This window comes from Humulus lupulus, chromosome 1 (assembly GCF_963169125.1).
Source record: "Humulus lupulus chromosome 1, drHumLupu1.1, whole genome shotgun sequence".
In the NCBI taxonomy this organism is placed as follows: Eukaryota; Viridiplantae; Streptophyta; class Magnoliopsida; order Rosales; family Cannabaceae; genus Humulus; species Humulus lupulus.
This window is the reverse complement of record NC_084793.1, coordinates 59867421-59880576: the sequence shown is the minus strand read 5'-3', so window position 1 is coordinate 59880576 and position 13156 is coordinate 59867421. Positions and strand designations below refer to the sequence as shown.

The 13156-nt window shown below is 32.7% G+C and overlaps 2 long non-coding RNA genes across 4 annotated transcripts; both read right to left on the bottom strand.

Annotated features, from left to right (window-relative positions):
* Window positions 1-2016: 2016 nt before the first annotated feature.
* LOC133779160 (uncharacterized) lies at window positions 2017-3754 on the bottom strand. Of its 2 annotated transcripts, none has more exons than XR_009869142.1 (5): window positions 3657-3754; window positions 3414-3498; window positions 2527-2614; window positions 2312-2375; window positions 2017-2244 (listed from the first exon to the last, which is right to left on the bottom strand). It is a non-coding gene; the product is annotated as an uncharacterized LOC133779160 (long non-coding RNA). The 2 variants fall into 2 exon arrangements; XR_009869141.1 differs by having other exon boundaries at window positions 3662-3754.
* Window positions 3755-5358: 1604 nt separating this feature from the next.
* On the bottom strand, window positions 5359-6235 carry LOC133779098 (uncharacterized). Of its 2 annotated transcripts, none has more exons than XR_009869138.1 (3): window positions 6071-6235; window positions 5501-5556; window positions 5359-5419 (listed from the first exon to the last, which is right to left on the bottom strand). It is a non-coding gene; the product is annotated as an uncharacterized LOC133779098 (long non-coding RNA). The 2 variants fall into 2 exon arrangements; XR_009869140.1 differs by having other exon boundaries at window positions 5506-5556.
* Between the last annotated feature and the right edge of the window lie 6921 nt (window positions 6236-13156).

Genomic DNA, 13156 nt, shown 5'->3' with positions numbered 1-13156 from the left:
TAAATCAAAAGGAAAAACCATTTTTGTGAAATCTAGCATTCATTCTGGCTCAACCACTAACGGCTCTGCAGGTACATCTCAGACAGGTGATGCTACAAAAGTACAATCTGTTTCCACATCTGTTAAACAGACCAAGTTTCTCAAAAGAAATAAAATAGATCGGTTCATTCCAATTTGTCATTTTTGTGGAGTGGAAGGGCACATCCGGCCCAGATGTTTTACTATGATGAATTTTTTCAAAAAAAATTATTTCAATCATTATAGTAAAACAAAACATGTTGTGAAAAAACCATCAAAAAGTGTTTGGATTGTAAAAACAAGAACAAATTGTCTTGTTGCTTTTACTTGTCATAAATCTCATGCCTCTAACTCTTGGTATTTTCATAGTGGATATTCTAGACATATGACAGGTGATGCAAATATACTCACAAACTTCAAATCTTTGAAATGTGGTGTTGTAACTTTTGGTGATGGTATGTCAGGTAATATTGTTGGAAAAGGTACCCTAAGTCTTGATGGATTACCAAAGTTGAGAAATGTTTTGCTTGTTGAAGGCCTTAAGGCTAATTTAATTAGCGTAAGTCAAATTTGTGATCAAGGCTTCAAAGTAAATTTTTCTCATGATGATTGCAATGTTTTTGATCAAAATGGTATGAGTGTATTGAAAGGATATAGATCTATTGATAATTGTTATACACTTTCACCAACTCTCACATGTCATTCAGATATAGGTAATACAACTGACTTATGGCATGAAAAACTGGGTCATATAAATTTCAAAAGTTTGAATAAGATTGCAAGTGCAGGGTTAGTTCGTGGGTTACCCAAATTGAGTAAAGAATCTGCAAGTAAATGTGAACCATGTCAATTGGGGAAACAATTAAAAAACTCTCACACAAGTGTTACAGGAATTAATACTTCAAAAGTTCTTGAACTTTTGCATATGAATCTCATGGGTCCTATTCAAGTTGAAAGTATTAATGGAAAAAGGTACATCTTTGTGTGTGTTGATGATTTTTCTCGTTTTACTTAGGTTGACTTTTTAAGGGAAAAATCAGACACTTTTGATGCCTTTAAAAATCTTTGCATAAAATTAAGAGTTGAAAATGATTGCAATATAGGTAAGATTGTGAGACTCAGAAGATCGTGGTAAGGAATTTGAAAATACTGTTTATGATGATTTTTGTAAATCTCTAGGCATTTCTCATGAGTTCTCAGCTCCCAAAACTCCTAAACAAAATGGGGTTATTGAGAGAAAAAATAGAACTTTGCAGGAAATGGCCAGAGTAATGCTGAACAGTAAGAAACTCTCCAAACAATTATGGGCAGAGGCAATATTCACTACTTGCTACACAATCAATCGAGTGTTTCTTCGCCCAGGTACCTCCAAAACTCCCAACGAAATCTAGAAAGGTAAAAAGCCCAATGTGAGTTATTTTCATGTTTTTGGGTCACTACAAGAAAATGGGGTCTTTACCTACCAATTGTAAGTGTAGGTAAAACTAGCCTAATGGTGGGTAATATGGTTTACCTACCAATATTGAATTGGTAGAGATTGGTAGGTAAAGGTTAGTGGGGAAAGAGTCTTTACCTACACTTATTAACACTGGTAGGTAAAAGAATCAATAGACCCCACTAAGTTATAAATCAATTAATGAGTCATCAGATGATGTGTTTGATGACATGGCATCCTACGTGTATGCTGACATGATTTTTGTAGTTTTACGTGTCTGATGACGTGGCATCCTACGTGGTGTCATTTTATTAGCCCACATAGCATTATTTTATTGGTCTGTTACACAATTTATATTTTGTTCAAATTTAATTATTATGTGTAGGTAAAAGATAATAACAATTATTTATAAATGTTCTGTATTAGAAATAAACTAGAAAAAAACCATACAATAATAAAATATTTAATGCTAAAATTCTTTATAATGTTCAATACTAAAATAAGTCATAAAGTTGTCATTTTAAGGTTACCCCTACCAAAATAAAAAAAAAACTTCATAAAGTTCATTCCTCAGGAGAACACCAACGATCACACAAAATCATCCAATCTTCTTGATGTTCTTCTTTTAAGTCTGGATGACGTTTGCTCTTGGCCTTCTCAAGATCATTTTCTCCTCCAATTTCTTTGAAATATAAGTGCAGCTTGTACTTATGACCCTTCCAAGCTTTTCTCATTTGCTCATCAATGCATTTTTTAGTTGTCTCATCATTCAAGTTGATGTCAAAATGTTCCTATAACATAAAACAATATTAATTATAAATAGTACAAATATAAATGTAATATTGTGAAATGACTTACCAAAAGATAGTGTCGCAATGGAGCTCTCACATCTTCTGGGACCATTTAGGCTCACTCAGTAAGCCTACACAATGACAAAACATGCTTTATAATCTAAATATTTTTGCACTTATATTCCTTCCAATTTAGAATATTTATATGGAAATCACTCCTTCCTCAAATAGATAAACAAAAAATACAAATAAAAATCAGAAAAATAATGAAAAGTCACTGACCATATTCATCAATTGGAGCATCATAATCATAACTAGTAATATAGAACGGTCCGCTGGAAGTCCGACCAAAGTTTGTTTCACCAAAGTACTGAAACCACGTAGATGACAAGTCAAACAGCAGAATGTACATATAATTAAGAATGAAAATATATATATCTGACCTTGACGACACAAAATATGATTCTTTTTTATTTAAAGAAATGAAACTTTGTATTAATCATTAGAATAAATTACAAAGTATCAGGTTCATGTTTGCATCATAAAAGTGAATCATGAAACCCTGAAAAAAGTAGCCAAAGTACAATTAAAAATGGAAAAACAAGATAAAAATTTGTTTGCAGAAGTTTTCCAATCCCTCGCTAAATCTAAGAAAGAAACTCCCTCAAAACCTTTAATATTATATACCCAGGTTGCCACCCAGAATTTTATTTTATCCCAAAGAAAGTTTCAAATATGATAGACCAAATGAACAGAACCAATTTGAACAAAAATGTTAAGGTGAAAAATATCCACATCACTATTTAAATTCTCAAATATACCCTGAAAGTGAAAATTTGGAAATGGAATCTAGTTATAAGGCTAGAGATTTATAATATACCAAGCATTACTTGGATTAAAAGCCATAAGCAAATATGTGAAGAGATCAAACAGTACTACAAATTAAACGATAAATAGCATAAAATCATGCATGTTTAAGGAATGGAAAAAAAAACTTTTAGCAGAAGCTGAAGTAATTAAGAGAATTAAAAAAACATAAACAAAACATAAACAGAAATAGGAAGGAGTTTGTTTGGCAAAAGCAAAACAATACAAGAAGGGGTTTCACACAGTTTTAACAGCCATAAAAGGAAAAAATAATAATGACATTTTATAAGATATTAGCTTACCATCCATCCCAATTTTCAGTCCAAAGCGTGGGTTTGTTATAGGAATTTGGCCTATAACCATCACAGTAGTATCCATTGCATGCATCTATCTGTAAATGAAGAAAGTAATTTATGAAAAACAGCATATTAAGATACCACACTTGATAAAATTTAACCGCCACTACTCTGAAAGTTTCACCTGTCCCTATACATTCTTACAGCCATAATATATAAGTTCAGAAAATTTAAAGCATTGGCTAAGACCTTACAACTTCATCCGGACCATCAGTTTGCCTGCACAGCACTAAGGCTTAAAGCCATCTTCGCTGCCCACTTAACATAGTCCTTTTCTTTCTGCCCAAACTTCCCTTCAATTTTTCCGTATTCATTTTAAATCTGATAAATTTGCAATAAGAACATATAAGAAAATGTGAAGCATCTTAACAATCAAAGAGGTAGACAACATAAGGATTATGATTCAAATGAACTTCTTTAATATCTACATTTAGTATAGTTGAAAAAAAAACTATTCAACATGAATTCCACACTATATAAGCAACAAGGGACAAAGAACCAAAACAATCAGGGATTAGCTCATAATTCATAATTTTAAAGGAGACTTCCATTCTACTTCTGTGGTTTTGCATGAATCATACTTAGCATTGTTGTGTAAATGACTGTAAGACCACAAGCACTAGGTGGTGGAGGGGCTGGGAAATGCACTTGATTAAATAAGATACCACCGTGATTTTTAAGTTAACACCACCCTCCCCATGTAAAAAAAAAAACTATTTCAGAAAATAAAAGAAAAGCATCCAATCTCGATCAAATAAGGTACCATGATTTGAAATGCACTTGATTAAAGAGGGGCTGGGAAATGCACTTAATTAAATAACATACCACCGCGATTTTTAAGTCTCTCCTTAACACCACCCTCCCCATGTAAAAAAAATAACTATTTCAAAAAAGAAAAGAAAAGCATCCAATCTCGATCAAATAAGGTACCATGATTTGAAGTCCCTCTCCTTGCAAATTAAGTACGGGTGCTATTTTATAAGTATAAACAACAATATCTACTCAATCTAGCTATGATGCAACAAAACCCACCCAAAGAAAAAGAAAAGAAAAAAATCCAAAGAGGATAAGAATACTTGCAATATTGTGAGGAAAACTTGATTAATAAGAACTAGTTCAAGTGAGAAATTAAGAGAGAACTAGTTTAAGCGAGAAAGTTAACAACAAATAAAGTTTTAGAAGAGAAAAGAGAAATTAAGAGTAAAACTCAATACCCACAGACAAAGGATTTGTCTGACTTCTCCCCTTCTTATTTCAATGTATTGGAACAAGATTTAATTTCCTTTTCACCAAATAACTTTGGGGTTTACTTCAAGCTGCCCTAACCCAACACAAAAAATGATAACCCCATAAAATTTGTGAATTTCTCTCCTTTTAATTATTCTAAATTGACATTATGCGTTGGATGATGGCTTATTTGGCATGGTGTTGTTAATGTCCAAAAGGATACATATGCAAACTGTATCAAATGCTGCTTCAACATTATATTGCCTACTATAAATCAAATAGTACCATCCCACATAATTATAAAATCTCTACAATACTCAGAAACCAAAGTTTAGAACAAAAATATTCCTTCCTTTCCTCCCTCTATCCCTCTCCTACAATGATTTTTCGTATTCTCTCTCTCTAAATTTTTTTTATTCTCTCTTAATTCTGTTACTGTGTTTTTCAATTAATTCCAATAATCAATACCATCAACAATAAGCTTCTAACTAAAAGCTCTCGTATGAATTTAATATGCAAAATGATTTAGCATGTTGGCTATAAATAACTAGCTTTTGTAAAATACCTGAAAATGTATGAAAAGTAAACCCTGCAAAATATAAAAGGAAAGCCAAGAACAACAAAACCATTCAAAACACCAAATACAGAATCAGCACTCACCCCAAAATCCCCAAGACAAGTTTTGCCAAGTAACCAAGAACAGTCAGAGCCCAAGAAGTCTCAGCCTGAATTTGAAGAAGAAAATCAGCAAATGAAGAAAAAGTATTGAGAAAAAGGTGGGAACACTTGCCACAAGTCGACATTACATTACCTTCTCTCCTTGTGGGTACATCTCTTCCAGAAGTTTTACATCTTCTTCCAACTGAAGTAATTCCTGTCAAATTAAGCAAGCAACGCTTAGTTTTCAATAATCATACAGGACAAAAGCATCCCTCAAAAGTCACAGCAAGCAATCTCCAAAGTCCAAACTCCTAATAACAGTATTCATCCAACTATCCAAAGTGCCATAGCAATTACTACTTAGAAACAAGAACACACAAATTTTTCTGTCCTGCATCCAATTACTATTAGTTCCTCAATCTATAACCAATTAGGTTTGGAGTCTCATCTTAGTAGGCTAACAATATGTTTAATTAAAGGTGAAAGGTTCAGTAGTACACTCATTATTGATCAAAATCAATGCGAACTTATCTATATAAACTAATTACCTCATACAAAATTTTGACAGCAATGGAATTTACCAACCTCCTTTGTAACAGAAATCAATGTGAACTTCCCTAATTTCATATCCATTATAAACTGCAAGAGAACAAAATAGTTCTAAATTTGAACAATCACACATGAAAAGGCAATGTTAGAGACAAACAAGAACTCACCTCGAGAAGAAGACTACGAGCAGCAAATGGAGAGTTGATTCCGTCTCCTCCGGTCACTTAAAAGCCCGATCCTTGGCTGGGCTTTGTTCGTCTTGATACCCTGAGTTCACCCATGCTACCCTTCGCCTGAGACGATGTCAGAGGAAGCCAGAAATTGGCCTTGAAGCCGCGGCAGCGACGTACGATCCTGGAGGCTTCTACTCACGGCGGAGAACGGCAACGAAGGGCTCACGAGGATGGAGTTTCGGCGGTGTCTAGTACTCTTGATCCAGTGTCTACACGGCGGCGACCATCGGAGGGCAGCCGTTCGGGCTAGCAGAGAGCATGCAAGAGAGAGAGGGAGAAAGGAAAGTGGATCGGGTAGGGAGGGAGGAAGAAAAGGATTTGTCACTTATATGTCTGAAAGGTTAAATGATAAAATATATATTATTATGATTTTGTTTTTACTGATAGTTAGAATTAATTTAATTTTAATTTTTGTTTTTGTAATGTTTATTTGTTTTTAAGATTTGTACCCTTTGTTAAAAATAATATGACATGTTAAAAATAAGTAAGATGACATGTAGGATATTTTTAGCACATCATCACACAACTCAGCATCATTTTTATTAAAAATTAAAATAATAAGAGGGAAATATTGGCGCCAAATGCAAAAAAATTTCCCTCCAGTATATGTGTAGGGTAACACTCTTTACTTACCCATATTATTAGTAGATAATCATCCTTCTAAAATATTATAATATTGGCAATATTTACCTACCAATAAATCTTACGAATAAATATTGGTGGGTAAAGGTTCCCTTTACCTTCCAATATATATTGGTAGGTAAAGATCAGATTTCTTGTAGTGGGTGTATATGCTATATTCTTAGAGATTGTGAGAATGTCCGAATATTTTATTCTAAAAGTGATGTAGGAGTATTTCTTGGATATTCTATGAATAGTAGAGCTTATCGTGTTTATAACATGAGAACTCAAACTGTTATGGAATCATCCAATGTTGTTGTTGATGATTTAAAAGATTATTTTGAATATTCAAATGAAGAAGAAATTGATAGGTTCATTGCCGAAACTTCTCAGATAGAATCTCCTACTGTGACAATAGGTGATGTTGTGTCTTCTTATACAGAAAAAGTTGCAACAAAAGCTGAATCTGTTCCAACATCATCTAAACGACCAACAAAGGGAGGGCTAGAAATCATCACAGATTCAATACAGAGAGAACCTTCTACCAGAATAAAAAAGAATCACCATTCAGATCTCATTCTTTGTGATATTGAAGAAAGTATGGTGACAAGAAAAAGGTATGTGAATTTGGTTCAATTCGTTTGCTTTACATCAAGCTTTGAACCAAAAAATGTGAAAGAAGCTTTGAGTGATGAGTCATGGATAAAGTAATGCAAGAGGAATTAGAACAATTCACAAGAAATGAGGTATAGAATCTTCTTCCTAGACTAAATCATACCAATGTTATTGGTACAAAATGGATCTTAAAAAATAAAACTGATGAATTTGGTACAATAATAAGAAATAAAGCTAGGCTAGTTTCCCAGGTGTATGCTCAAATTGAAGGAGTTGACTTCGATGAAAATTTTGCCCCTGTCGCAAGACTTAAGTCAATAAGATTGCTATTGGCTGTTGCTTGTATTGTTGGTTTCAATTTATTCCAAATGGATGTTAAATCAGCCTTTTTAAATGGAATTTTGAATGAAGAAGCATTTTTTGAACAACCAAAAGATTTTGAAGATCCACATTATCCTGATCACGTTTTTAAACTTAAAAAGGCTCTCTACAGTTTAAAACAGGCTCCTAGAGCTTGGTATGAAATATTGACTCAATTTATTGTTTTGAATGGTTATAAAAGAGGAGGAGTCGATAAAACTCTTTTCATCAAAAATGTTGATTCTGATATTGTTATTGCACAAATCTATGTTGATGAAATTGTTTTTTGCTCTACTTCTAACACCTTAGTGCAGGAGTTTGTCAAACAAATGACAGATGAATTCTAAATGAGCATGGTAGGTGAGTTAAATTGTTTTCTAGGACTGCAAGTCAAAGAGTCAAAAGATGGAACCTTCATCTCTCAAAGTAAGTATGCAAAAAATCTGATAAAGAAATTTGGGATGGACTCTGCTAAACATGCCAAAACACCAATGGGAACCACAGTCAAACTAACAAAGGATAAAAATGGTGTAAAAGTAGATCCAACATTGTACAAAAGCATGATTGGAAGTCTTCTGTATCTCACGGCTAGTCGTCCTGACATTAGCTATAGTGTTAGGGTATGAGCTCGGAATCAAGGGGATCCTATGGAATCCCATGTGACAGTTTTAAAGCAAATCATTCGCTATGTGAATGGTACTCAAGAGTATGGAATTTGGTACTCAAAGGAAACAAACTCTAACATTGTTTTAGTGATGCTAATTGGTCAGGCAATGCAGATGATAGAAAAAGTACAAGTGGTGGATTTTTCTATCTGGGAAACAATCCGGTTTCTTGGCATAGCAAGAAAAAAAATTCAATCTCCTTGTCAACTGCTCAGGCTAAGTACATAGCTGCAGGAATCTGTTGTACTCAATTATTATGGATGAAACAAATGATGACAGATTATGGGTTTGATCTTAAAACCTTGACTATATTTTTGTGATAACACTAGTGCAATTAATATCTCAGAAAATCTTGTTCAACACTCTCGCACTAAACACATTGACATTCGTCATCATTTTATCAGGGAACTTGTTGAAAATAGAACTTTGATCTTAGAATATATTGAGATGGACAAACAAATTGCATATATTTTTACAAAATCCGTTGATATAGTCAGGTTTGATTCCCTTAGGAAATCCTTGGGGGTGTGTCCTAATTAATTCATGTTTGTATTGTGCCATATCCCTGTGCTAGAACAAGTTGCGTAATTTCTTCTTGTCCTTGTCCATCGAAAAACTCTCAATCATTTTGTCAAAATATATTTTTAATTCAGGTTAGAATTTATAGTTAATATATATCATGCATATTTTAAAAAAATCAAAATAAATAGTCCCTCCAATTAATATTCTTCCAAATCAATCTGTGTTTAGTGTATGAGCATTTGATCGTTGAAAAGTATTTTCAGGCTCCATCTTAGAATAGAGTTACCTACACTGTTGTATAATTGCTATCTTGGAGTAAATTGGAACTATGTAACAAAAATTATGTAGAAGATACTCTACCACTGATAAAGGCTATCTTCAGTATAGTGTGAAAGCGTCTAATTTGGGTACTCTTTCAGAAAAATGCTAAAAATTGTCACGTAGGGCAATGTCCCTGAAATAGGCTAAAATTTCCATACAAGGCAATGTTCTCAGCTTTCAAAATCACACACAAATGCTTAAGATATATTGTGGGAAAATTTTGTAAGACTCATACACACTCATTGATTTGGATAAAATATTTTTTATGACAGGGGTAAATATTTTGTGATTTTTTTTTAAATAAACGCATGATTTATATTAAATATATTCTCTAACCTTATAGTAAAAATTTGTTATGAATTAATGATTGTTTCTCTCTCCTCAGACAAGGGCACGAAGACTTTGGCCACAAATCACTACTAGAAATATAGGCTTTTACTTCGGTTTTTATACTGAGTATACAAAAAAACTGAAGTAAAAACCTTTTTAAACTCTTTTACTTCACTTTTGAATTTGGTGCTTTGAAAAAAATTACATACTACTTCACTTTTTTAAAAAAACAAAGTTAAAAATTCAAAGTGAAGAGGGTCATGTTTGGTTTGCACATGCCCATATGACTTATGTTTAGAGATAATAAAGATGTGAAAAAATAGCCAAGCCAAACGCAGCCCTTGTGCACCTTTTACTTCGATTTTTAGGTAAAAATCGAAGTAGAAAGTGCACTTTCCATTTCAGTTTTTACCTAAAAACCGAAGTAAAAGGTGCACAACCCAGCTTACCTCAGCCCCTTCTAATTTGGTTTTTAGGTAAAAGCCGAAGTAGAAAGTGCATTTTCTACTTCTCTTTTTAAAAACCGAAGTAAAATGGTTATATAACCCTCTCGCCCACCCCGAACAGTCATATCCCTCTCTCTCCTCTGTACAAAAAAAAACCCCAAAACCTCCATTAACAATCGTGAGCCAACACCCATTTTCGTTCTCCAAACCTTTTTTTTTCTTTATTTCTTACTACTTTTCTTCATTATAAACCGAAATATAGCCCCCAAAATCCTTTTTTTTGTTTGTTAGAGAAAAAAAATACATTTGGCCGTGGGTATTATCTCTCATGGTTTCTTGGTGTTTCTTGCCAGATTTTGACCGGAATTTTGTCATTGCAAGGTGTTTTTGAGCTTCAAAATAGGTATGAATTACTAAAATATGGTTTTGATGATAATTTTTTATTTTTCTATGTTTTTTTATTTTTTTTTTATTAGTCCGAATTTTATAATTAAAATTATTAATATTTTGTTGACTTTTCTAATTATTTTTTTATTTTGTTGGGTTAAATAATGTGATAAAAAATTGGTTTATTATAAATATATATATTTATATTAGTAAATTTTAGAAATTGTGACAATAGATAAATTTGCTTTTTAAATATTTGAAAAAAATAAATAGCTTGAAGATGATCAAAGTATTGTTCATTAGTTTCTTTAACTAGTTTGATTTTTTTTTTATTGGTTTGATAATTAATTATGTAGTTTACTAATTATGTAAGTAATGTTTTTGTAGGGTCGTTGATTGAGTGGTGAACTTTGCTGTTCATTTTGGGTGAATTGAAGAGTAATATTGAAGGTTAGTTATTATTTATTTTTATTTATATTACTACAAGATTTATGTATAAAGATAAGGCTAATTAAATCATGCATATTGGATTTAGTGAAAGTTATGTTTGAAAATTAGTGAAGTAGGCTCTGGGAAATTTGCGTGCTGTGATGATATAAGGATGGATTCATTTATGCTTTATTATTGTGTTTGTTTGTGTTGTTTTTTTAGGAAATTATGAAATTGCGGTATGTTATAGAAATAGAGGATACTCTGCCGAATTTTTTAAAATATTTATAAGACTAGAACCTAATAATGATGGATTCATTTATGCTTGATTATTGTGTTTATTTGTGTTGTTTTTATAGGAAATTTTGAAATTGCAGTATGCTATAGAAACAGAGGATACTCTGCCAAAATTTTTAAAAAATTTATAAGACTAGAACCTAATAATGTTGGGTTCATCTATGCTTGATTATTGTGTTTGTTTGTATTGATTTTATAGGTAATTATGAAATTACGGTATGCTATAGAAACAGAGGAAACTCTGTCGAATTTTTAAAAAAATTTATAAGACTAGAACCTAATATAAGTTTTTTTCTAACTTATTAGGGATTTAATATTGTTATTAGTATGGATAAATCATGGATGCTTGAGAGGAGAGAAACATCACAATTTCAAGATGGATTAAACAATTTTTTAGAGTTTTTCCTAAATAATTGTAGTGATCCATAAAAAATTCGTTGTCCTTGTATCGATTGTGGTAATAGAGTAAAGGGGAATATTACCATGATAAAGGATCATGTTTTTTGTCGGGGATTTGATATAAGTTATAGTAAATGGTATTGGCATGGAGAATTATTAAATGATGAACCATATCCATTAGGTAGGCGAGGTGTAGATGATTTTGATGATCATCCTATAGAATTGCTTGATGAAGCACAAGAAGAGTTTTTTCATAATCTAGAAAATTTTGATAGTATGGTTAGAGATGCAGATAGACAATTGTTCAGTGGTTTCAATAAACTAAGATTGTCAACAATGGTTAAATTTTATAACATAAAAGCGGAAAATGGAGTTAGTGATAAGTGTTTTAGTCAATTTTTAGCTGCTTTCAAGGAGATTTTGCTGCTAGAAAATGGTTTTCCGGAGTCTACATATGAAGTAAAGAAAACATTAAGTTTGATAGGGTTGAAGTATGAGAAGATTCATGCATGTCCGAATGATTGTATTTTATATCGTAAGGAGTATGCAGACATGGACACTTGCCCAGAATGTGGTTTATCACGGTACAAACCTAACAAAAGTAAGGAGATTAGAAAACTTATTCCTCAGAAAGTGCTATGGTACTTACTTTTGATTTCGCGGCTGAAGCGATTATACCGAAGTACAGAACACTCTAAGAACTTAATATGGCACGAGACTGGACGAGTGAAATATGGTAAACTCCGGCATCCTGCAAATTCACAGGCCTGGAAGAAGGTAGATTATATCAATCCAGAATTCAAAAATGAACCAAGACATCTTCGTCTCGGTTTAGCTGCTGATGGAGTAAACCCGCATAGATCTGTTAGTAGTAGGCATAGTTCATGGCCTGTCTTCCTGGTTATGTACAATCTTCCTCCTTGGTTGGTCATGAAAAGGAAGTTTATGATGCTTTCATTAATGATTTCAGGCCCAAAACAACCAGGACACGATATCGATGTTTATTTGGCACCATTAATTGATGATTTGAAAGAGTTGTATGAAAATGGTGTTGAGGCATATGATGGTTTTAAAAAAGAAGTTTTTAATTTGAAAGCGATGTTGTTATGGACTGTTAATGATTTTCCAGCATATGGTAACCTATCAGGTTTGAGCACAAAAGGTTACCAAGCTTGTCCAATTTGTTGCACCAATACAAGGGCCCGTCGCTTGTCAAATGGATGCAAAATGTGTTATATGGGTCATAGACGATATTTGCATTTAATTCATCCTGACAGAAATAAAGAAAAAGTATTTGACGGTACTGTGGAACGAGACCTTGCTCCTTTTCCATTGTCAGGTGAGCAAATTCTTAAGGAAGTAGAAAAAGTTGACTCTAGGTATGGGAAGAAGAATAAAAACAAAAAAGGCAATGGATGTTTTCAAAGAAAATCAATTTTCTTTCAACTTCCTTACTGGAAAGATTTACTCGTTAGACATTGCTTGGATGTCATGCACATAGAAAAGAAAATGTATGTGAAAGTATAACCAGTACATTACTTGATATCCCAGGTAAAACCAAAGATGGTTTGTCTAGTCGTTTAGATCTTGTTGAGATGGGTATAAGACACCACTTGGCACCTGAAGAA